At 42.7% G+C, this 27,004-nt stretch overlaps 2 long non-coding RNA genes across 5 annotated transcripts in view; one reads left to right on the top strand and one right to left on the bottom strand.

Moving 5' to 3' along the window:
* LOC128325833 (uncharacterized) overlaps positions 1–27,004 on the top strand; it is a 40,486-nt gene that overhangs the window by 7,109 nt on the left and 6,373 nt on the right. For 2 of the 4 annotated variants that reach the window (XR_008307662.1, XR_008307661.1), the window contains 2 exons: positions 9,027–9,095; positions 20,316–20,452. This is a non-coding gene — a long non-coding RNA (uncharacterized LOC128325833). The remainder of the gene's footprint in view (positions 1–9,026; positions 9,096–20,315; positions 20,453–27,004) is intronic. The other 2 variants (XR_008307664.1, XR_008307663.1) reach the window with 1 other exon arrangement.
* Positions 1,721–16,131, bottom strand: LOC128325834 (uncharacterized). Its single transcript, XR_008307665.1, has 3 exons — positions 16,026–16,131; positions 2,520–2,576; positions 1,721–2,327 (listed from the first exon to the last, which is right to left on the bottom strand). It is a non-coding gene; the product is annotated as an uncharacterized LOC128325834 (long non-coding RNA).

Raw genomic sequence — 27,004 nt, 5'->3', positions numbered from 1 at the left:
TTGTTTCATGCACCTCCCTTATCTGAGAGGACGTTCCAGCTTCTGATAGTGCCAGTTACCTTGTGAAGAGAGATTCCTGGGGAGATTATGGTGCTCTTACAAGAAACTAGTTGTTTATAATTGTGTGAGTTAAGCAGAGGGAAAGCAAGCATACTTTCAGGCAATAGTAGTGCATTTGGGGCAAAACCCCCCCCCCCAATTTCACATATACGCTGATAGGATCTAAGCTGTCGATGCTTGACCAGGAGAGAGATCTTGGGGTCGTGGTGGACAGCTCATTGAAAGTGTTGATTCAGTGCACGGGAGCTGTGAAAAAGGCCAATTCCATCCTAGGGATCATTAGGAAGGGGGAAAATGCTAATATTATAATGCCCTTATAAAAATCTATGGTGCGGCCATATCTGAAGCACTGCATATAATTTTGGTCACCATGAAGAAGGATATTGTAGAACTGGGAAAGGTGCAGAAGAGGGCAACCAAAATGATCAGAGGCCTAAAGCTAGGGATGTGCACAGAACCGGCGGGGGCCGGTTTGACAATTGCAGGGGGAATGGCTTTAAGGGTGGGGCTGGGTACACTTACCCCCCCCCCACTGAGTTTCCCCTGGCAGTGTGTGAGTCCTTAAGAGCCCATTGGGGCAGCAGCGTACCTCCCTGCTACCCTGTGCCACTGTTTACTGGATGTACTCGGAAGTAGGTACGGTGACTGCGTGCATCACTCATTTCCATGCACCTGTCACACACATGCACCTGATGTGTTCGCATATGAGCGTGACGTGCACAGTCACTGTTCCTACTTCTGGGTACATCTGGTAAATGGTCGCACAGGGCGGCAGGGAGGTACGCTGCCCCCCCCTGACAGGATTTTAAGGACTCGCGCACCAGTGGGGGAAACGTGGGGGGGGGGAGTGCACCCACTTCCACCCTTAAAGCCAACCCCCACCGTTGAACCTTTGAGCCAGCAGGGGTTCAAACTGGTTTGAAGGCCCATAAAAGGGCCTCCGAACCAGTTTGTGCACATCCCTACCTGGATCACCTTCCTTATGAAACTAGGCTATAGCATCTGGGGCTCTTTACTTTGGAAAAGAGGCAACTAAAGGGAGACATGATGGAGGTCTATAAAATTATGCATGGAATGGAGAGAGTGGGCAGAGAGAAATTTTTCTCCCTCTCTCACAACACTAGAACCAGGGGTCATTTCATGAAACTGAAGGTTGGGAATTTTAAGACCGACAAGAAGTACTTTTTCACACAGTGCATAATTAATCTATGGAATTTTTTTTTTGCAATGGGATGTAGTGATGGTCACCAGTTTGGGTGGCTTTAAAAAGGGCTTAGACAAATTCATGGAAGACAGGTCTATCAATGGCTACTAATCTGGTGGCATGGGCCATCTCCACTCAGAGGCATGATGCCTCTCAATACCAGTTGCATGAGCAACAGGAGGAGAGAGGGCATGCCCTCAGCTCTTGCCTGTGGGCTGCGCAGAGGCATCTGGTAAGCCACTGTGTGAAACAGGATGCTGGACTAGATAAGCCTGATCCGGTAGAGCTGTTCTTATCATCTGATTACCCAAATCTTAAATGATGTATTATTGCTATTCAGGAACCTCATAGAGGGCCAGTGGGAAGCAGGGTGAAGTGACCTATCCCACATGACAGACTGAGGGCTACTATTAAAAGACAGCAAATTTTTGATGATATATTTATTATTATATTTTTTAACCATGTGGATTTTCTTCCTCAGGCATCAAAATACCATTATAGCAACCTTTGCCAACAAGCTCTAAGCACAGGCTATATTTCCTTTCTTCTGTGCATTCCAAATGTAATGCTATTTCTTTCTTGCCACACCATTTTTTGCCTACACCCTGGCAGTAGGGTGTGACAGAGATTCCAGTGGCTTGGAATAGTCACCAGCTGTTAAATCCCATTAATCAGCCTATTACCCACCATTAACTGCCAGAATATCATTAAAGGATGCCAAACCCCTTTAAAAAACTGTTTTAAACCTTTTGACTGTTTCGTTTGACTGTGAACAGCCTTGAGACTTTTTGTTAACAGTGGTATATAAATGTATTTAAATAAAATAAATAAACCTTGAAATCAAAAAAGAGGGCCAGTTTGTGAAACTGAAGAGCATGGTCACACCCATATGCTACTAATAATTTGCAACCCATCCTCAGTAATAACCCATCTCATTTTGGTGTGGGGTTGTTCTTTCTTCATTATTTCTTCCTATTTGGAGCTCTGGCCAGTGTAGAAAACAGGCATTGTGAAGCTGTTGTGTTCAGATTTCAGTTACAGTCCTGCTTTCAGTTTTCAAAGTCTGTATTTGAGGAAAAAAGGTGAAACAAGCAACAGTAAGTATACTTTTAAATATATATATCTATGAAGATAATATCTAGGCCATTTCTGTCGCACAATATCATTTCTGTCAAGCATGGAGGATCAAACAAGATAAAGATGAATGGTGGAATGGTGCCAAGGAGAAGGCAATGTGTCAAAGATTAATACTCACCTCTGCTAGCCAGAACTCCTGTGAGGAAAGTGCAGTGCTTCTTCCCTCTACCTGTTGCTGAGAAAACACAAAAGCAGAGAGTTGCAGCAGCCTATAGGGAGATGAGAAATGGCAAAGAGCCAAAATATGGAAGAATCAGCCAACAAGTCAGCGTCAGCCAAGCATGAACTTCTCAGAGAGAGCCCAGAAATAGGGACAGAGGGAGACCCAGAACACAAAATTCCTTCATTGGTGCCAACCAAGGCCCTGGCAAGGATCAGGGTCCTGCAGACATTGGATGCTAGAGTAACTGGTCATGAATAGTTACCTGTAACAACAGGTTCCAGTTGTGCCTATGATGACTGTGGTGGAGAAGTGGAACTCCATGTTTTGTTGGTGGCACAGGAAACAGGACTCTTCGAGTCCTTTTGTCGAGACTGTTGCTAGGGACAGCAGGTAAATTCATCTAATCAGTTTTGACAATGTGCAGTGGGTGGCAGGAACCAAGTGAGAATTGGTTCCTTGAAGGGAATTTAGTTCATTAAACCATTTCCAGTGCTTGTTGGACAAAGGCGGCGGGGGGGGGGGAAGGATGATACAAACATTGGCTGTGCATACAATCACACATGTGATTCCTTCAGACAGCTTAGTTGATTTGATTCCAAGAGTAGCCCTATTCAGGTGTCTCCAGCTGGGTACAGTGTAAGGAACAGAGTACTGAATCTGGAAAGAGTCCACCTCCACCCGCCCCATGATTTGGAAAGCTGGCCACTAACATGGGGTGGGGGGGATAAACAGAGGTGCTCTTACTCTGGACCTTGAGGCCCTGGTCTGTGGCCTCCAAGGTCCATGTGGGCCGCCAAAGGCCCAGGGGGCCCTCCTGCCACCACCCCACCCCACTCCCCCCTTGCCACTACCCTGTGGAGCTGAAGACTTCAATAATTCTAGCTGCCATGTGCGTGGCCGGGAAGTGGGGGTGAACTGAGCAGGCCTGGCCATTCGGCCCAGGGGCTCTTGAGAACTGCAAGGCGCTCCAGCGTGCCTGTGCAGTTGGAATAGAGTGTCGCAAGCCCACGATGTTGGGGCTTACAACACTCTGTTCCAACTGTGCAGGCATGCTGGAGCGCCTCACAGTTCTCAAGGGCTGCTGGGGCTGCTTCGCCTGCCGCTGCCACCACAGGGATAGGGGAGGCCTGCTTGGCTCCCACCCACCCAAGCCACACACATGGTGGCTAGAATTATTGAAATCAATCAATCAATCAATGACAGTGGTGGCATGCTTCCGGGGAGGCTTTAAAAAAAAACTCGTGGGGGGGGGGGTACTCTGAAGCCCTATAGGTCCGGGCACCAAAATTACCTAGGTGCACCCCTGGGGATATATATTCTCCCTGGATCCAGTGTTTGTCTCTGCAGACACGTGCAGATTTCAGGGAAAGCAGGTTGTGTGGTTATGAAGCATGTCAGCACCAGGGAACATGGCTAGCTGACGTGCTCCCATTCCCTCTGTATTTGGGTACATTCTACCCAGCTGGAGAACACCTGAATGGGGCTTATGTGGTGATTTCAAAAGTCAATCCACTTCGGGGGGAAACTTCGACTTCCAAAAGGAAGTACTTTTTCACACAACTCATAATTAACTTGTGGAATGCTCTGCCACAGGAAGTAGTGACAGCCAACAGACTGGATGGCTTTAAGAGGGGTTTAGATAAATTCATGTAGGACAAGTCTATCAATAGCTACTAGTCTGAGGGCTATAGGCCACCTCCAGCCTCAGAGGCAAGATGACTCTCAACACCAGTTGCAGGGGAGTAATAGCAAGAGAGAGGGCATGCCCTCTAGCTCTTGCCTGTGGGCTTTCCAGAGGCATCTGGTTGGCACTGTGCAAAACTAGATGCTGGACTAGATGGGGCTTGGGCCTGATCCAGCAGGTCAGTTCTTATGTTCTTATGTTAACACGAAGCTCTAATCAGGTGATCCACATCTGCAGACCCCTTGGAGATCCATAGTCTTGATCTCAACATTTCAAGGGAGCAAGGCTCACATATACAACTTTATTCAGAAGACTGATATCTACAGAATTAGGATCAAATTCCATTTTGACCTTTTCACAGAGTGCATAATGGTGATTTAAATTTTTTTTTTGGACAGAATCAAATTTTAAAAGGGCATCAGTGTTGTGAAAAATCTGTTTTTTAACATCACAGTGAAAAATATAGTGAACAGGTTATCAAAGGAACATTTTCAGGAAGTGTTATATTAAGAAGCAAGAATGACTTTCATTCCAGATTGAGATCAACCGCAGCAAATTGCCTGAAAGAAATTGCTTTGCCAATGAGATAGTATATTACTTTATGTTCTGAGTTAAAAATTAAGATTTTGCGCCTTCTTTTCCCCCTTCCCACAATAAAACATTAAAGCAGAGTCCTCATTTAGGTTTAAGATGAGTTTTATACCCACAATATCCAAATGTCTCCACATTTAGTGAAGAGCCCCACGTGGCTCTGATCCAGCCATGCACGTGGAAAGCTCACTAATCAGCTGTTTGATAGAATCTAGCCATGCTGCTTCCCTCCAACTAGGTGACTGACAGGATTTCAGCTCCTTTGAGAGAGTAGCTATTCATACACTGACCCTGATGTTGGAGAGGAACCATGTGCATAGTACCCACTGGCCTGTGTAGTTTGTTTCCCATCCATCCATAGATAAGTGTGTGCATGGGCTCTACATATTTCACACTGTAACTGTTTTGGACTAAAATCTGTGTGTAGTTACATAAATTATCTTGTTTCTCATGCTGTATCATATCCATGAAGCGACTGGGTGAGGCTGTCTAGGGAGTAAGGTGTCATCAATATGCAAACGGCACCTAACTCTACTTCTGCTTTGCACCTGAGCCAGGGAAATGTCTTGAATAGTAACTTGGAGTCTGAAATAGGCTGGACGTAAACTGATAAACTGAAGCCCAAACCGGATCTGCTGTTGGCTGGTGTTCTATCAGATCACGAACATAGTATTCATCCAGGACTAGGTGCAGTTGCACTCAGATCAGCTCCTAAAAGATCAGATGCACAGCTTGGAGATGCTTTTAAATACAGCTTTGCTGGGCATGCTCAGCTGGCATCCATAGCACAAAGTGCCTTTCACTGTCTTTGACTGATATGATAGTTGTGCCAGCCCTCTTCTGGCAAAATATAATCTTACTACAGTCCTCTAGGCCCTGATAACATCCATTCTGGATTGCTGTAATGCATGATACTTGGAGATTTTATTTATTTATTACATTTCTATAATTACATTTCTATAGTCACCTTAAGTGGCGCAGTGAGGAAATGCTTGACTAACAAGCAGAAGATTGCTGGTTCGAATCCCCGCTGGGCAGCAGCAAAAGAGGAAGATGCTGAAAGGCATCATCTCATACTGCATGGGAGGAGGCAATGGTAAGCCCCTCCTGTATTCTACCAAAGAAAACCACAGGGCTCTGTGGGTGCCAGGTGCTGAAATCGACTTGACGGCACATTTTACTTTACATTTCTATACTGCCTAAATGTTTAGTCTCTTTCAAAGATGCATTTAAAAACTATTTGGAAACTTCAGCTGGTCCAAATGACAGCAGTCAGTTTATTTAACAGGACATGCCATAGGAACATAATTCCAAAGATCTGCACTGGCTTCTAGTTTGCTTTCAGAAATAATTTGAAGTGCCAATTTTGACTTATAAAATCCTAAATGGACTAGATTCCCATATAAGCCTGCCCATATCAATTATGTCTTCATCCAAGGACCTTTACTTACTCTCCAGTCCACCTTTGGAGAATAAGTGAATGGCGATTGGAAAGAGGAATATTTCTGAGTGGTATCCCATCCGGAATGCCTTCTCACAATTCATTATTTGGCTTCTGTCCTTCTTTTAATTGCCTTCACTTTTGATAGCAGCTTTCCTCTAATTTATATTTGCAGGCTTTAAACATTGTTGTTGTTTGCTCTCTTAATTTGTTCTTAATGTATACTGATATTTTGAATTGTTTTTATTTATTTGTGAGCTGACTTACAAATACGAATATGGCAAAGATTTATATACCACTTTTCAACAATAGTTCTCAAAGCGGTTTACACAGATATGAATGAATGAATGAATGAATGAATAAAATGGCTCCCTGTCCCCAAAGGACTCACAATCCATAAGACTGTTGCACACCAGCAACAGTGACTGGAGGGATGCTGTGCTGGAGATGGATAGGGCCACTCTGCTAAATACAGAGAATCACCACTTTTAGAAGGTGCCTCTTTGCTCAGTTAGCAAGGATGGTGTCCATTAAAAAAAACAACTAATAAATAAATAAAGGCCATGTGCTTTAGCTGATTTAATCAGAAGCTGAAGTTTTTACTGGTAAATTTGGGGGGGGGCAACTTGACTCTATCAGTGAACTTGTTCTGTCATGAGGTTTAAGGCACATATTTATTTTTGAAGCTATTTTGATTCTGATGTGTTATTGCAAAAGAAGGTGAACAAAGAAACTATTAAAGGTGGTTTTTGCTCATTACATGAGCAACAATATTTGTTTTTTAAACTTCACCTTCTCTAACAGTTCCTTCAGTACCCCAAAAAGGCATCTGTACTGAGATTTTGGTAATATGCAAATGAATATAAATATATTAATCACCTACAAACTATTAATTGATTTGTAGCCCTATTACAAATCTTTGATGTAACTGTAAGGCACCAAGGATATCGGCTCAGGGACCAAAGCAATGGGACCCAGGGACATGAATGGTGGAGCTCAAGATAAGCAGAAAAGAGCCTGCCCCTTTGGTTCAGTCCCCTTGTCCTCCCCCAGAGATATGACAAAGATTTTTTGGCCCAGATGGTGAGCAAGGCAACACTGGTGTTCTCAATTAGTTGGCACTGCTGTGCACATGGAAGCCAGCACCAACGGTGTTCCACAAGAGCACAGTTGCACAGCTACATAAAACAGCATGGCTACACTTGCTCAGTGGGACTTACATTGTTTCCAATGTAAGTAAGGGTTGCATAAGTGTGGGCCTGCTATTTTAAGTAGTTCTTCAACTGTGCTCTTGCACTATACGGTCAGGGTTGGCTTCCATGTGTGCAGCAGTGCCAACTGATCAACAACATGTGGGACAGCAAAGTTTCTTTGGGGGAAGGGTTACACATCCTTAGTCTAACCTCAGAACCACCTCTAGTATGGTAACACCAGAAGTGGTCGTGTAATCAGGAATTTACAGTCTAAATTTCCCTCTCTCAATAAATTCTAAGAGCAAATAGTGATGACAAAAACATATGAGCCATCAAACCAACCAACAAAAATAAATACAGTGGGTCCAGTTTAGTTTGTGCCTTTAATGTGGCCTGAAGAAAAGTAGATTGGCTTTCTGTACTCAACATCATGTTCTGTTCTGTTACCACTGAACGTTTAATAGCAAATCACCCAGTATGATTGGCCATAAATGAGTGGATCAAAATGATTAAAAGTTAATTATCCCTTTAACCTTCAAAGCAGACATCTAAGAAAGCAGCTCTGCTAAATATATCTTCACATGATTATCACATAACAATTGACTAAACATAGCCAAGGCAATCACACGATCCCGTAGCCCATAGCCCAGGTTAAAGGCTTGCTCAAGCCCTTAACCCTGGCTAAGAACCAAGCTGAAAAGTGGGGCGAGGTGCTTCTCACATGCAGCCTAACTCAGGCTGGGCTTCCCTAGCCTGGGTTAGAGTGTGCATAAGCATAGCCTCACAATGTACCAGAGATTAATTGTGCTTAAGACAGCAGTCCTATGCAGACATACTAGAGAGCAAGTTAGATGGAATTCAGTAGGATTTACTTTCAATAAAAATGCACAGTATTGGGCTGCATGTTCTATTAAAAGCAATAGAATGAAATTTAGTCATGACTAAATTAATTCCCATTAATTTCACTTAGTTATCAGTAGTTTTTCCTACTACTATTCTACATTTTTTTAATTCCTTGGCCTGATCAGAAGGTAAAAGAAGAAGAAATCCTGAAATGTTTAAAATATTAAAAATATTGTAAGAGCATCACTGATGATGCATTTGATGACACACAATTTTTATTAATTAGTAGGTAACATTTCTATCACACCTCTTCTTAAAGAATTTTAAAATGATTAATAGACTTGCAATTTGTAGTGAACCTTTCATTATGATGTCCTTTTTCATACTCATTGACAAAGGAAACAAAACAAGAATGTTGGGAGCTGTTGCTTCTGTCATAAAGTACACATAAGCCCCATCCATTTTGTGTGCTTAACACTTCCATTGAAATCACTGGGCATTTTAAAATACTGACTTTAGCTGGATTATGTAGCATGTTTCCACACAGTCCCTTTGGCACACTGGCCATGGAGACTATGTGGAAACATCCTAAGCCCTTGTTAAATGTCATGGCTTCCAATCTCAGAATACATCTCAGGATGACAAAAACACAGCCCCAAAACTTTGCTGTTGGTACTGTTGCACAATATTATAAATATTTTCTTTTGCAGGTACACATGGTTTGAAATTTTGCCCATAAGAGAACAGATAGCTTGGAAAAGAAAGAGCCAGCTTTGAACGTAAGTCTCTCTGAGCCTTTTTCTTCCATTCATTATTTTGAGTATTAAAGCCTTTGAGGCTATGAGAGGTCATGGAACCGGCTCAAGCACCTGGCTGAGTCACAGAGTGCCAACCCTGTCTGGACCTCAGATGCACTGTTTCTCAGATCCATAGGTATCTCCCATAATAGAGCTGAAGGGGAGAGATGACAAATATTAGACCTCAGGAACTCATTTGGAACCAGGAGTTGATGCTTTACAACTTTGTTTTTCCTTGATCCAAGTCAATAAGATTTAAGGAGTCATTTTTGTTGGTAACCCAACCCCAACCGCAAATTTCACTTGGAAATCTGAAGATCAGCCACCTTTAGATCAAAAGAGGATTACTTAGCCTCTCTGCTTCCCTCCTCCCATTTCTCCATTTTTGGAACCAAACAGAAATAATCCACTTAGTGTTAATGCTGGGCCTCTCAACAGGTTTGTTTATCAAGAAAATTCTTACTAGTTATGCAGAGGGGGAGGAAACTTGAATTCTTGGATGACTTACAATGCAAATGTCAGAGAGGAACTGTATTCCTTTTGTTTCCAAGCCAACACCCATTATTTTTCCAACAAGGGGATTGAATAGGAGATGCATTTGAGATAATATTAATACCGTCTTCACATGAAGGTAAGATGGAAAATGGGCAGTTAATTGCAAGTCATTGAACTAATCCTGCAGCTCATGTGCTATGCACTCTGTTACTAAATAATACATATTTTTGTAGGTTTCCTTTATAGTTAGCATTCCTGGAGGAGATATCTTATATTAAAAACAGATGGCAACACCTCCAACTCTGTAAAACTGCTTTCCATAATTTTATCATTCGGTAGTTTTCACATACATTAAAGAAGATGGTCTTGAACATAGCAGGTTTCAGGATGTTATTAAGAGAAACAGAACATAATCAGTAGCCGTCAATCATGAGAATCGTGGAAAATATTCTTTACTCGCCACAGTACAATTCAGTCCTCTAGTAATTTCCTAGCAAAATTATGGAGCAAGAGTTCAAATTGTTAGATGTATGGTGGAAGGCAATCAGAAAATGAAAATGGTAGTTCTCAATTTGTGGAACAGGTTTTTCTTAGAAGACGTGAGCTTTTGCAGGGGAAATGCAACTCCTCCCAGGTCCTTCACACAGTTCTTGTTTGGGTCATCTTGATTTGGCCAGAAGGGCCTAAGCTTTGCCCTCACCCTTCATTAACTGATATTGCATTGGAGAATGTGCTCCACTACTCCTCTGTGACTGTGTATTTCAGGGGAACCAAGTGTATTTAAGGGTATTTCAGATTATAGTTCGAACGAAAAGTATTCCAGAAAAATTAGTCATTGTATAGAACACTTAGGAAGCAATGTCTAAGAAATCCTACATTTTCTAGGCACTCAGTTTGAAAACCATTGGCCTAAAGGTTCAGTCTAAAGACTTTTTGTAAAAGGAAGGAGCAGTGCTATTAACACCTAATGGTGCAGTGGGGAAATGACTTGATTAGCAAGCCAGAAGTTGCCAGTTAGAATCCCCGCTGGTCTGTTTCCCAGGATATGGGAAACACCTATATCGGGCAGCAGCGATATAGGAAGATTCTGAAAAGCATCATCTCATACTGCACAGGAGGAGGCAATGGAAAACTCCTCCTGTATTCTACCAAAGAGAACCTATGGCTCTGTGGTTGCCAGGAGTTGAAACTGACTCGACGGCACACTTTACCTAGGGCTATTAAGGCCTATGGCATGCTCTAAAGGAGAAAGACTTCAGAGCCCAGTGGATGGATATAATACTGAATGGAACTGTATGGATGCAGTGGTGGTGGAGGAAGTAATTTTTCTTTGCTGTCATTATCACCTTCATGACCTTCAAATGGGCCCGAACTTGTGTTTGGTCAGATATGCCCCAAAGATTTTCTTCATTTGCATTCTAGTAGTTATTCCATGTGTTTCATCATTCCCCGAATACCAGAGAGCTCTGTCATTTCTAATCTGTTGGAGAGGACATTTACTAGTGAACATGGCAACCAAATAAATCACTACCACATTTCAGAGACTGACCAGGGTGTTGACAGGAATGCCATGTCAACTATGAACACAGGATGCTGCCATATACTGAGTCAGGTCCATCTAGCTCAGTATTGTCTTCACAGACTGGCAGCGGCTTCTCCAAGGTTGTAGGCAGGAATCTCTCTCAGCCCTATCTTGGAGATGCCAGGGTGGAAACTTGGAACCGTCTGCTCTTCCCAGAGTGGCTCCATCCCCTAAGGGGAATATCTCACAGTGCTCACACATCAAGTCTCCCATTCATGTGTAACTAGGGTAGACCCTGCTTAGCTAAGGGACAAGTCATGCTTGCAACCATCCAGATCCATCAGTTTGTGGGCATGGACCAAACAAGAATTTCTCCCTTTCTGCAGGTTAGGCCATATTCACATATAATGTAAAAATGGAGTTTAAGGGGCCAGAGGTTACCAAACCTGTACATCCAAATGCAGGACACTCCAGTGAAACTCTGGTTACATGTGGAGAGCAACCCATGGTTTTGCTCTCCAAACTCCTTTTTGAACCCTTGGGTTGTATGTAGTGAGTTTTGCCGCTCCAACCTGAGGTTTGCTGCAGCCTGCATTACGTGCGAATGCAGAACTGCAGGCTCGCCTGTCTGGAACCAGAGTTGAAGGAAGAAGCTCTTCCCTCTCTCTGGCTGTGTGGGCTGTCCTGTGTGCAAAAAGGAAGCCTGCACAGGCAGTTCTCCCTCCTCTCTGCAGTCTTTCTGACTGCAGTCTTCCTGACTGCAGAGAGCCTGTTCAGGGAGGAGTTAAGGTTTCAAGTTCCCTCCCTGGCTTCTCCAAGACAGGACTGAGAGAGATTCCTCTCTGCAACCTTGGAGAAACCACTGCCAGTCTGCATAGACAATACTGAGCTAGATAGACCATTGGTCTGACTCAGTATATGGCAGCTTCCTATGTTCCTACATCCGAATTCAGACAGGAGAGTTGGGCGGGGAGTGGGCAGCGGAACTGCAGGTCCATTGGACCCATGGTTCCATGCTACATGTAAATGTGGCCTAAAATTCACTGAAATGCTAAATCTCAACAGATAGTAATCTGCACTGTTGACACCTCCCCCACTCCCAGGTCATTTTGATACTAAGGCTATACCTGGATTTGGCTGCCCATCTGCATTGCTGGGATTGAGCCAGATACCGTTGCTGCCCTTGAGGGTAGCCCAACCTTTAACCCTGGTCTTTAGCCAGGGTTAAGGGTGCAAAAACGCCCTTAACCTGGGTGCACAAGCTGTATGTATGCTTGGGCTGTGTGGATGCACTGGAATCCCCGAATGCACTGCATTCATCACATGGTGCATTGAGGGATTCCTGGAGGCCAGAAATATGAGTCCCTGCCTCCAGAGGTCCGCACTTCTCCTTATGGACCATGTGGGCAGATTGTGTGGATGTGCGGCAGTGTACTGAAGAGGAGCTTGGCAGTTGCCTGGGAGGGAAGGTAGGTCCATCCCTGCCACCCCCCCCCACCCTCCTACTTGCCCGCCAGCCAGCTGCTTAGGTTCTCTGCATAGCCTTACTGTCTGCTCCAGTAAGGCCAATTCACCAAATCAAGTGAATTACCTAACACATGTGTAGGACTTATGATATTCTGGGATAGCCTCATGGTTGTCATAGTGGACATGAAATCCTGAGCTTAGCTGCCCCAACCACAGAATGATGCCTCAGAATGATGCCTCAGAATGATGCCTCAGAAACAAAAGTTTGGGATCCTCATTTAATTAACTAATTAATTAAGCAAATATATTGACTGCCTGACTTCCTTAGACTAGATGCAGTTTACATAAATTAAAATAACAGCAGCAAACACACACACAAAAACTAAAAGTCTGGAAAAATAGGTATGTTTTCCGAAGCTTCTTAAAGGACGGAAGAGAGGGGGCATTATGAATCTCAGGAGGCAAGGTGTTCCATAAGGAGGGGGCTGCAACAGAGAAGGCACTCCCACGAGTCCGGGACCCACGTACCTCCCCTGGGCCTGGAACTCTGAGAAGGCCCACCTGAGACGGCTTCACAGGGTTGTTCAAAGTTGGACCGGAGTGGCGGTCCTGAAGGTACACAGGCTCCAAACTCTGAAGATCCCCAAGTCTGAGATCATCCTTGCCAGCTTAGGTAGGTACTGATTCTCAGAGCTGGTACTCTATCACATAGGGAATCTGGAAAGTACAATGGTATTCAAATAGACCATTGTGATACCAGCTTCCTAAACATCAGGGCTTCACTGATGTAGTGCCAAGAACCTGGCTGGGAGAGATTAACTCAACTCCCTTCACCCAGTCACCAAAGCAGAAGCAAAAGGGGAAACAATATCTTGGAACACTCAGAAACAGCCAGGAAAAAGGGGGAGAGAGTTTGCACACCAAAGCCACTATTTCTCAAGCAAAAACCAAATCTGAAGAATGTTTGGTTGTGTCCAATAGGATAGTGTCCTGTTTTTTTAAATTTCCTTACAGCCAAAACTTCCGCCAAGAGAAAAATGTCCATGTTCTTAAATCAAAATCCATAACAGATTCATCATCATCATCATCATCATCATCATCATCGCACAGACTGACTACAAACAATGGCATGACAAAGTAGCAGGGATGATACACTGGAACATCTGCAAAAAATACAAGCTACCTGTAGCCAAACATTGGTGGGACCATAAAATTGAAAAAGTTGAAGAAAATGAAGTTGTAAAAATATTATGGGACTTCCGACTACAAACAGACAAACATCTGCCACACAATACACCAGATATAACTGTAGTCGAGAAGAAAGAAAAACAAGTTAAAATAATCGACATAGCAATACCAGGGGATAGCAGAATAGAAGAAAAAGAAATAGAAAAAAATCACCAAATACAAAGATCTACAAATTGAAATTGAAAGGCTGTGGCAGAAAAAGACGAAAGTAATCCCAGTGGTAATTGGCGCCCTGGGTGCAGTTCCAAAAGACCTTGAAGAGCACCTCAACACCATAGGGGCCACAGAAATCACCATCAGCCAATTACAAAAAGCAGCTTTACTGGGAACAGCCTATATTTTGCGACAATATCTATAACAACTGACAATAAAATTCAGCCATCCCAGGTCCTTGGGAAGGACTCGATGTCTGGATAAAACAAACCAGTCAATAACACCTGTCTGACTGTGTAAACAAGAAACAATAATAATTTGATTTCTATACCACCCTTCCACAAATGGGTCAGCGTGGTTTACACAGAGAAATAATAAATAAGATGGATGGATCCTTGTCCCCAAAGGGCTCACAATCTAAAAAGAAACATAAGACACACACCAGCAACAGTCACTGGAAGTACTGTGCTGGGGGTGGATAAGGCCAGTTACTCTCTCTCTGCTAAATAAAGAGAATCACCCCTTTTAAAAGGTGCCTCTTTGCCAAGTTAGCAGATAAAATAATTTCATGAGGGTAAATTTCACTTTAAAAAAAATAACATTTTCATATTAAATAATTCATTGGGATCTTTATTGAATATCAGTTTCAACATTGGGTTACTCAGGACAAACCCAGATGTTTGGGGTTTGCATTAAGTCATAAATTAGGATGTCCAATAGTATAACAGGAATAAGCAGAAATTATGTTACTGGCCTTGTCTTTTTTTAAACTGAGGTCAGTTCAAAGGATGCCCCCAGTCAAGGCTTTCCAAATGAAATCCATTTGTCTTCAGGCTGAAATCAATTTTTTAAATTTTATTTCCAAAGTCGCCAAAATTAATTACAATTATAGCAAGTGTGGAATACAGAAATAGAGATAGATGAACATGTAACCCCTGACTCTTTAATATATTGTTTGTTGGGAGAGGAATTGGCTGCTGTAATCTGTCACTTCTGTTGACAGACGAAACCCCATAAATTCTAATCTAAAACTAGACATTCTGGACCTCAGATTATCTTGCAAATGTTTGTGGTATGTCTTTTACACAGCCTTTGTGGTTATCTGAAATAAAGATAGCTAGACAATCAATACATCTTCTCTTGAAGCACTGATGCTGTTAGTTTTTTTGAGCTTTGAGTTTGGAATAAATATTGCAGAAGAACTGAAGAAATGTTGGGATGGATTCATTGTCTTTAGAAGGTTCAAAGTTGCCATGAAAGTGCCAAGGCAGATATCACAGGGGGAAAAAATGCTTATATTTGGTGACATTTGCTACACCACCACCCTGAAGACTAGAAAATAGAGCAAAGAAATTGGAAACGTTGGCAGAGTAACAATCATAAAGTTCATTCACAGAACCATAACAGGGGTGGGGAGGGGGAGAAGGCAGGGATGAACCTACCTTTCCCCTAGAGGACAGCTGATCTCCTTTTTGGTGTGCCGGCATACACCACAAGATCCGTGCTGCTCCAAGCAGCATAGATCAGTGGAGGCCTGGCCTCCAGGAATCCCAAAATGCACTATGCAAGCAGTGTAGTTCATTGAGAGATTCCCCGTGAGTCGGGTGCTCTAGGCGCCCGACTCTACACAATTTAAACCAGGAAAAAGCCTCGGGCTGTTGGGGGAGGCAGTGCTGGGATTGGCCTCGATCCCAGCATTTCACATGAGCAGCTTTACCCAAGTAGGGCTGCCAAAGCCTGGGCAGGGCTGCTCGTGTAAATGGCCTCATAGTTTCATAGAGATTTTGATTACAGAGAAGAAAAAGAACTGGCCCTCACTCGGAGTGCCACTTGGAGTGAGTGTCTCACGTGTTATATTAAATACACAGTGGAGGAGAATGTGTATGCTCCACTACAAAAATAAACTGAGGCCGCATTTGGACATTGCACGAAACCGGAGTTACATGTGGTTGAGGTTCATGTAACTGTGTGTCCGAATGCGTGAAACCACAGTTTGGACCCTTAAGTCAAACCAAGGGTTCACTCACCAAACTCCAATTTGAACCTTCAGTTTGAAGTGAGGTTCACTGCTCGGGCCTCTGGCTTGCTGCTGCCTCCATTATGTCCAAATGCAGACATGGAGGCAGCCTTCCCTGGGCCTGGAGTTGAGGGAAGGACGCTCTTCCCTCTCTCCATTTTGATTGGCTGATGTGGCTGTCCATCAATCAAAGGAGGAAGTCTGAGAGCCAGCTCCTCCTCCTCTCTGCAGTCTCGCAGACTGCAGAGAGGAGGCCAGCACTTATGTTGAATTCAGACAGGGGGAGTGCATGGGGAGGGGAGCAAAACTGGGGGTCCCAGTTCTATGTTATGTTTGAATACTGCCTGAGGGTCTGATATGAACCCCACCTTACAGTTTCTCTCAAGTCTCACAGATCTTTTGTCTAAGCAGAAGCCTCCAAATGTACTTTACTGGGTAGCAACACTAGTACATTTCTTTTTTCCTGAAGGCAGGGATGGTAGAAGTTGATTTGGATAATATCCTGTCTTCACAAAAATATGGACAAACTTTGTCCATAGAAAATGTTCTGCTCATGGTGAGCATAGCTCCTGAAACATAACTAGTCCTAAACATTATGAACATGTGTTATTTCGCCTAGGAGTCCTATTCAAAGTATGGGCTGTAGGTCAGAGGGAACTTATGCAAGGTGCTTGGGGGATAAAAGGCATTATAGCTTCAGAGTACATTGTGTTTATTACAGGGGAGAAAGGATTCAGAAGAAGCAATTTGTGCCGGTATCAGCCCTTTTAGAAGTGTTTACTCTAAAATTAAAAAGAGAAGCAATAATCCTGAAAATCAAATTCAGCATGGAAATAATCCTTCAAAATTAATCTTTAATACTGAATAAAGTGCCCAGAGAAAATGTTCCAGATTTCATGGGAGCTTTATACAAAAGTGTCACAGATCAAGTGGGCACTTGGCTATAAATACAGATAATGATTCTTCTCCTGAATTTTCAAAGGCAATACAAGATGAATAAAACATTAAATTTATGAAGAACAGCAATTTAGCAATTGTAGCTAAATGGTCACTGTTGGCCTGAAAAACCTATTGAAAGTTGATGTCTCCTGTCCTTTCAATTCAGCAGAGGGACAAGTTACACAGGAGACCTCCGTCCGCACTTTATGCAGCAGACATAAGCCTGATTTAGACATTATACTATACAAGTGTACAGATGCCTGTACAGATCTATACCTGTACCTATGTACATTGTACACCTGTACGAGTGTTGAACATAATGTGAATGGGCCTATAATTGTGTCCATACACTAGTGTTTTCTATAGCAAACATATAAAGAGCTAGTTCAGATGATACTTTCCTGGCTCATGTGAATAAAAGGAAGATGTGTTGAAAGTGCACCCATCTTGATGTCTTTTCTGGACGTCCTGACACTTTCCCATCAAATATTTTATTGCATGGGGGGAGTTCATCTGAATTGCCCTTCTATACATGACCAAATATTAAATGTGATACAGGAAAATGCCAGGATGGTGTCAGAATAAAAGATGTTATTATGGGTGCATTCTTGGCACCCCCTCCTTTTAATCGTATGGACTGGGAAAGTATTGTGGGTAGCATCCAATGTGTGGACAACATCCCTGTATATTTTATTTTAGAGATTAGTATCTATATATACTAAGATGTTAGTATATATAATAATACCAGTATATTAGATATTGTAATTTCCTACTTTTTTGGAAAGGTGTTATCTATTTGCGCTCCCCCCCCCCCGCCAAGGCTTTACCTTGATAATTATTTGCTATTGTAAACACACAGTGTGCTGTATGCAATTCAGGGTGGGGAACAGCTCTAATAATTCCTAAGGCATTGGCTCTAGTTTAGAAATAAGAGCAGATCATCTGAATCTCCAAAATCTCAGAAAAAATCCAGAGAAGGAGATTTTTTTAAAGGCTCTTCTCATGGTATTGTCATCTACATTATGCATGTTTGGTGTCAGAAATTCTGCTATAATTCCAACAGTTATGTTTGCTGTCGAGTGTAGAATTGGCCTCTGACTATCACACACACAGACACACTTCTGCAGATGTATACTGCAAGGTGAATTTTTATTGGCTGTGTGGGACACCTGATTGTTTCCTGACTCATCATGGCTCCAGTCTGCATGTTGGAGACAGTAGACGGACTGTGTCAGGTATATGTCCTTCTTGCCAGCTATTTTAGTGGCATAGGTCAAACAACATGCAACTCTAAACGCATCATTTGTGCTTCCATTTTTCCTCTTAAATTGTTGCTGCAGGATGGGGGTGATGAGGATTGGGTCCATGTGTGATGATGGAACATTTAACACTTCCTCCTGCATGTCAGACATGGCAGCGGGGGACTACCTCTTCCAAGTTATTAGCTTTGAGAGTAAAACTGTGTTTAGGGTCAAAGTAGTATGAGTTTCCTTCCTGGGCTAATAGCAGGTTTGGGGGGATTTTGTTGGGATCACATTGCTGGAGAAGAGGGCTAAATTCTGCCAGCAGCTGCTTTTTCTAATTAAAAAGAAACTAAAAAGAGAAGTACAGATGATGCTATGTCAGCGTCTTATTGCCGGGGTACTTGTTTCTTAGTTTTACTGTGCTATACAGGTGAACAACCTTTACTATTGCCCCCACACCCCAGCCGCAAAGAAGCCATGGACACATTTCCATTTGGGTAAAAGGGCCACAACTTTATTAAATAATCAAATTAGCGAACTGAGTGTGGAATAAACTCCACCCCCCAACAGTGCGGGCCTACTAAAGGCCAGGTTCAGACACTGATGTCCTTGCCCATGCCTTGAATGGGCAACACACCCTGACTCAAGGATAGAAGCACTGCAAACCTGCTTCATCTCCATCACCGACAACCCAAAAGGGTCAGGGGCGGGCAACTATTAGGGCTTCACACAACCCAAGCCACACAGGCTTTAAGATTTGTGAAGCCCTGAAGGTGTCATGGTGAATCAAAGTCCCCAAGCTGCCAAGCCTCTAAAGACCAATTGACCAATCCACCCTTTCCAACTGCTCAAGGGTGCTCACCAATCTCAAACCCTTCAAAATCTCCACCCAGCCCACACTGTACCTGCCCAATTGGGATCTAAGATTAACTAAGACTAGGAAAGACAGAACGGAGTAGGAAAAAAGACACACACACCCCAACCCAGCCAATCAACTGAGGAGCCAATCAAAATTCCTACTCGGCCCCCAAAAGGATGACCAGCAAAGCCTGCTCTGCCCCTAGGGATGGGAGGGAGGGGAAGCCAAACAAAAAGCAACTGAAGAGAGGAGGCAAGGGACAACTTCTAAGGCAGGCCTGCTCAACTTTGGCCCCCAGTTGTTTTTGAACTACAGTTCCCATAATTCCCAGCTACAGTGGCCAATAGCCAGGGATTATAGGAATTGTAGGCCAACATCTGCAGGATAGCCGAAGTTGCATGCTCTCTACAACATGCAAGCCCCACCTCCCCTCTAGCCCAGCCCAGTCAAGGTACTCCCTGCAGCTGTATGCTGAGGGGGTGGGATAAAGACCCCATCTCCCAGTTCGAGGCTGCAGGATGGAACATTCCAAAATTTTGCAATTATTGTGATGGGCACCAATTTTTTCCAACTACACTGCTGTTTGTGGAGGAAATTTTATTGTTATCACAGCTAGCATTTCTGAGAGCTATATCAACTATGGCTAAGGGAACATCATGGGTACCTTTTAGTCAGTGTCTGTGTCAGCACTGCTGATGGAGACCAGAGCTGCTGGCATGGGCAGCAACTATGTTATTTACAAGTGCCATGTCATTATCAAACTGAGTATTGTACAAGCCAAAGGTTATGACAAAAGAGAATGTATATATGGAACAAATTTCATATTTATATCAATATATATGGAGGATTACCAAAATTAAAGATACAAATAAAAACCTGGACTCTCAATAAGCCCAAGAGATGGAGCCGCTCTGGGAAGAGCAGAGGATTTCAAGTTCCCTCCCTGGCATCTCCAAAATAGGTCTGAGAGAGATTCCTGCCTGCAACCTTGGAGAAGCTGCTGCCAGTCTGTGAAGACAATACTGAGCTAAATAGACCAATGGTCTGACTCTGTTTATGGCAGCTTCCTATGTTCCTATGTTGTTCCCCTGCAAATTTAGCTCTGATTTTTCTTGCTATGGAAACATGGACACATTTGTCACAGTCATATTGTAGTCAGACAACAGAAAGCAAACAGCTGCAGCATCTGACCCAAACTTATGCGTCCCCAGAAGATCTGCCAAAAAATTATCTCTAATTCTATGTTATCCCTGTACAGGAATGAATATAGTGTGGAATGAAATCCAACCATTCGGAAGCAGTGATCACATTGCAACTATAAGATATGAATGGGTCTTTTGTCCGCCCTTGTTGGTTGAAAGGGTTAATTATTCTTCATTAAGCAATCTCAGGAAGGTGCGTATTTGAGGATAAAAGCAAGTTCACAGAGATCAAAATAGCTGAAGAGGGGATCAACAACAACAAAGCTAGAATGAAAAATATTTGCATAATTAGTTTATTGGTTAATCCAGTCTTGGTGCCTGGTCTTGGCACCTCTGTGTAGCATTTAAAAATCTTGAATTCACATGACTAATCTGCCTTAATTAAATTTTTGAGTGTGCAGCTATGGTTGCAGTTCTGTACGCAATTAATAGGTTTAAGTCCACTTGGCTGTAGGATGTCAGTCTGTGGTTACTCATACTTGGGGGAAAGTCCTGTTGGGTCTTATTTCTGAGTAAATGCACAAAGGATTGCTTTGCATGATTTGTGATTAGAAAACTGCAGCTGTCATAGCCAGATTCCTTTTAATTGTCTGGAATTAACATAAATCAATACAATATAATTTATTCTCCACCACATAAGATTTGGACTAGTTCAAGTCAATAATGTTTTTACTGTCAGTATCAGTGGTGCCAGGGTTAAACTCCTTAAGACAAAGACACCATTACCCTGACCAGCCTGCTCAGATATTTAGCTTCTGTTGTTGCTTTCTTCTTTCATCATATGGGATTGGGAAAAATTAAGGTGAATTATATTTTGTCTCATGGGTTACAGATTTAAGACATCTTTAGAACTGATCTAAGCAATGTTTTACATCTTATATCCTGCCTATTGCAAATACTTTTTACCTGCCCTCATTTTGCAAGGAATGATCTCTCTGTGTGAGCCTTGCAATTTCCCAAGCATTGATTGATGGGTGGGTCAAAAGTGACAATTATGACCAAAGCCCAATTCACAGTTTCAAAGACTATTTTTTCTAATAACTGAGAACAGGAAGCAGCAGGATAACGCTTCACAGTGACTAAAGAGCAAAGGTCCTTTATGAAGAAAAAAAATTAGGAAACAGACCTTAAGTAATATCAGAGCTCTCGGGGAGTTTAGGAACCCAAATTCCATCTGTAATAGGAAAAAGTTAAATGACTGACTCTGGGAACATTTGTGTATTTAGTAATAAAAGACTGATCTTGTATACTTGAAACATTAAAGTATAACTTAAGCAAACCCAGCACTAAGGATACATTTAGCAAGATGAATTCAATGGGACTGCCAAGCCATAGCAAATTAATTCGTGAAATGTTTACTGAATTGGGTGACTTTCTGATATGAACTGCAGTAGAGAATGAGACACTTTGACCATCAAGCAAATGCAGCCAATGAATCTATTTTCTAGCATCACCCTTTCACATGCCATCTAACTGTCACTAGTACACCACAGTCAAGGCACTTGGGTTGGCTGAACATTTTGGAGGAGGAAACTGTGAAACGGATCTCAAGCATATCTTGAAGCAGTTAGTCAAATTAATTCACTAGATAAATTTACTGAATCTATAAGTGCACTACCATACAGGGAAATAATCTACCAAGTGTATTATACAGTGGAAGCAAATAATCCGTGAGGACATGCACATGACCTCAATGGGGCGGTTGGGCAGGCTGCAGGGAAGGCAGGAGCATGCTGCACTGTACGCCCAAAGAAGTGGAGGTGTGGCACTTCTGGGGATCCTTGTACTCCCCCCACCACATCCTAGGGTGCCCAAGGCCATGGGTGTGGTGGCTCCTCTCGCTGCTGGAAATGCTGATGGGCCAGGGGAAAGCCATTTAATCCAGTTGCCCAGACAATCACCAGCTGAGGTGAAGCAAACTAAATGCTGGGTTAAAAGCTCTGTTTTGGCACAGGGGCAGCATTGGGCTTGGAACTGATTTCAGCGCTTCATTTGCACAGTTTAGCCCAGGTTGGGTTGCCCTAGTCTGGATTAAGTTGTCTGTGTGAATACCTTTAGTGTTTGTAGATTTGTCTTCATCAGATTTTACTTTATAGGCATCAAACATTCCTTTCTGGAACAACATGTTCCTCAGGACTTGAGGTGGAGCTACATGTGATGAGGAGTATGAGGCTACTAACCTGTTTTAGCTTGCAACTTTACTCCACAGATTTTGAAAACTAGAATTTTTGGCCTATAAATCAGGTTTTTCTAACTCTTTTAGCACTGGAATAGACTCCCATATCATCTCTTTATTTCAACTACAAAACAAAACAATAACAGATACAGAAGGAAATGTTTATGACATACCTAGTAGGAAGAAAAGCAGACTAGGATATGCGTATAAATCTGGAGAACTCTGTTAGCCTAACAGCATTGTTGGGGATCTCAAACGGTTGTTGATTTGTTGTTTCCATAACAAATTGTGCAATCGCTTCACAGGTCTGCATCATAGTATAATGTGTGGTTGTGCACTCCCTACTTCCCAAACATGAAAGATAATCATCCTTTGGATGAGAGCACTGGAGTTTTATGGTCTCTTTGCAGATTTGCTTTATTCAGTAGAGCTGTAGGGGAGACATATGTATGAGGTTCTGCACTGCAGGGTGCCTTCAGCCAGCTCACAGCTCTCTGTGTGCCCAGTATCTTAATTTAAATTATTTAATATCTTAAATAAGTTGCTGTACTTCACACACGACAACTCACTAGCTGGAGAGAGAGTTCCATTCTCCAAGCTCTAATGGCTATCTTCTTCAAAAGACTCAAGAGAGAGCCTCAAACTATCAGGAAACTATCTCCCAACAACTAGCTCCCATAAAGAGACATCAACTAACTATTCTTGCTTATTAACCAGCTTTCTCCATGACAAAGGACTCTCCTTCCAGCAGCTGCCACTGTATCAAATGTGGTACACTTATTGAGATATATATGTATATATTGTCATATATATGTATCCTCATTTTCCTGTTGTTTCTATTAAAATAGGTCCAAAACCCCAAATTTTTTAAAGGGCCTTCTAGACCTGTAGCAGAGAATTAAGAAGAATTGTAGGCAGATTCTTCAGTCCTTTCCCCCTACATTTTTAAATGGCTGTTAGATTTGGAGTGCCCAGTACTTATTGTCTGTGTCACTGTATGCTTCTGGTTGTCTTGGAAACCACGAAGTCACTGAGCTAGAGATAATGATCACAGCGTTGATTATGATGGGTTAAATAGTATGTGTGGAGAGAGAGCTTGTTAATTCAAAGGACCTCTTGAAGGAGTTTCATCTCTCTGTGTTCTGTACAGAGAGACATACTGCACCATCCACATCACAGGAATCCTGTTACTGAGTGAGGCAGCTTTTGTCCACCCAGCAACGGTGCAACGTGTGTGTGCCATTGAGAATCAAGGCCACTCTTAACTGTAGCCCTCCCTTTTCTTCTGCATAGCCCCATCCTGGGTATTTTCCCATGGTCACTCTACATTGTCATTGAATGTTGGGAACTGACATTAATATGTACTGATGACACTATAGAGAATCCTTTTTCTGAAGGATTTGGGGACAGGAAGACCTGCCCCTTCACATGGGAATGTGTGTAAGCAATTCAGCTGCTGCTATCAATCCATACAGCATCAGGAGCTGAAACTGATAAACAAGACACACAGTGGAATGGATGTGGGCCCTTGATGAGCTCACATTTTCTTTCCTTTACTTGATGAAGCATCATGCCAATGGAAAAAAGAAAATAAATGAAATAAAGAAATATATTGATTTCCCAGAGAACACAGAATAGATGCCACTATTGTGGACTAAAGATGCTGGAAGGCATCATCTCATACTGCATAGGAGAAGGCAATGGTAAACCCCTCCTGTATTCTACCAAAGAAAATCACAGGGCTCTGTGGGCGCCAAGAGTCAAAATCGACTTGACGACACACTTTACTTTACTTACATACCACTATACGACTGGCTTGAAGCACAAGAAAAGATTATTTCTCCCCTAAGGACATCACCGCCCCCGCCCCATGCCAGTTACATATATTTGTTATAAATATGGTTGTTCCAATGAGTTTACCGTCATTAAATCTATCTTCAGAATCACATTTAGACCCTTTGATGGAGTAAGCTAATTAGCCCTTTGTACATTTGCATTGATTATACTGTTTGTATGGTTGGTTTTATTTTGCATTTAGAATATGACATTATTGAAGGGGGGGGCGTTATTGTCAACCCTAGCATTAAAACAATCTTGATCAAGAATAGAAAGGGCAGCTGTAGTCCCACTTAAAAATGAAGTGTGAGATTACAAAGTGGGGGATCATGACAGGGCTCAGTAGGAAGCAAATGTTTCTCAACCCATGTTTCTCAACCTAGATGGCAGGGAGAGGGTTAAAATGGTACCCAGCTTTCCTTCCCCTCCTCCTCTGAATTGTCAATGGAATCCATGACTGACTGCCAGTACCTCTTATATCCTGGCTCCTGGCAGATGCCTGCTTCTTGCTTCTTCAAATGATACCCGTTTCCCACTTCCTCCCCATGGTTTGTAACATATCTCTGTCACCCGACAATGAGGCTGGCATTCCTCTGATATCATCCTTGGCTCCAGGGCCACTTTCCACAAATAGTCATACCTCAATTCATCAAGGGACCAAACACATGGGAAAGTGGGTTTTCACATGCATATCCTTACTAAGATGGAAAATCACTTTCATAAATGAGTGCCTCATGTGCGATTTCCTCCACCTATCCCAGAAGCTGGGACTGTGTGCTCATAGCCCTTTAAGAAAAGCTAAAATTCTGTTGATTGGATGTTTGGGAAGGAAAAAGGGGATCTCAGTACTATCCCGGGCATTACTGCTCTCCAAACAACTAACTAGCAGCTTTCCTGCTTTTTAACCAGGGCTGTTCATGTTCATCCCCATCTGATCTGCACATGCGTTGTTAGATCAGTGCCTGCAGGGTTCAGGTACATTTCAGCCTTCTCCTCCCATTTCTCTTTCACTCCTCATTGCTGCCTCCAAGGCAGCTTTTCAGTTGTTGTTTTAACCATTCTCATATTTGCTCACACATCTCCCATGATACATCTGATTTGTCCCGAAAGTGTCAAATAACACTCTGGTTTTTATTAGATTTGCCAATTATCTTACTGTTATGTTTACAGAATTCAGCCATCTCTGGACATGCATTAGATTCTTCTCTGCTTTTCTAATACTATCTCTAGACCACATTTTCTCTCTCTCTCTCTCTTTTTTTTAAATGTGTTTCTTGCCTGAATGAGTACCACACTAATGTATGGTACAATATGTAAATTAATTGTTTGCATTTTATGGCAGTGCGAAAGCACTGGAGAGTGTGTAGCATGATTATTGAATTTAACCTTGAACTAAATTACTCTTACATTAAAATCAGAAAAGCATGCTGTATGCTCTAAACATCTGACTCCTTTCTATTTTGCCGTAGCAGGAAAAGCAAAAAGAAGACATAAGTGTTTGTCCTTGAAAACACAAAGACATTTCAGGATAAATAATTAACAAAGAGGTCATTCACACAATCAAAAATAGTGTTCTACCTGGGTTTGGGAGCTGTGTGTATTCCCAATTTTTGGTTGTGTGGAAGCAAGGTAAGAGGAAAACCTGGGTGGAAGGGATTGTGTGGAAACAAGGTAGGAGGAACAGGTTTTCCAGGTTTTCCTCCTACTTTGCATCCACACCATCATTTCTGCCCAGGTTTTCCTCCTACCTTGATTCCACACAATTGAAAATTGGGAGCACACAGCTCTTGAACTTGGGTAGGCTATTCACACGATGGGGCAAAATCGGGCTAGCCCAATTTCGCCCCATCGTGTGAACCACTGGGCTCGGCTGCGAGCCCGGTGGTTCCTAGGTGGGTAGCCTTCCTAAGTACCCCTCCCCTAAAACCAGGTTTGTGGAGTGAATGCTCTGCAAACCTGGTTTTAAAGATCATGATATGGCAGGGTGTTGTGGCCCCATATTTGGAAGACTGGATGCTGACAAGTGAGGGATTGCTAACAAATGAGGGAAAAGAACAAGCTGGCCATCCCTTCTTCTCCCTCTTGCAACTCAAATGATGAGCACATCCTGGTGGCTGAATATACATACACATAGCTGCATGCACAAGAAATTGTTAAATGGTGATGGTGGTGCGGAGCTTAAATTTACCTTCCAGTATGTGTAGCATCTTGTTGCTTGGTATGTGTCGTAAATCTGTTAGCTCAGCTAACCCTACAGGATTTACAACCCCCTTAAGCACTCCCCCTGTGAGATAACAGAAAGCAGCAGCAAAACTGCAAGAAGGAAAATAAAAAGCTCACAAAGAAAATAGTAAATTAATTAAGTCCCCTGAACTGAACTAGGTACCTGCCTCTAACAATAACTGAGTAATAAGTGAAAAGAAAACACAAAGCAAGGAATGAAATGAGCGAAGGACACCAGAACAAGGAATTAATGGAACAAAGCAGGAAAGCATAAACAAGGCAAACTGGAACTCGGAAAAAAGTTTGTAATTCAATTAGCACACTGTCTGCAGCCAGCGAAAGTTGCAAACAGCATCTGAGCAATTGAGAGACTGCTAAATATATATGGCTCAAGAGAACCAGAAGCCAATCAGGCTTCCTTGAGTCAGCACTTCGGCTTCCTCTCTTGTGATCTTCTGCGCCTGTGTGACTGCCACTGAGCTTGCCTCTTGAGATGCCTTCTCAAGACAG

Source organism: Hemicordylus capensis, chromosome 5 (assembly GCF_027244095.1).
Source record: "Hemicordylus capensis ecotype Gifberg chromosome 5, rHemCap1.1.pri, whole genome shotgun sequence".
NCBI classification, from domain to species: domain Eukaryota; kingdom Metazoa; phylum Chordata; class Lepidosauria; order Squamata; family Cordylidae; genus Hemicordylus; species Hemicordylus capensis.
This window is presented reverse-complemented; position numbering and strand designations above follow the sequence as displayed.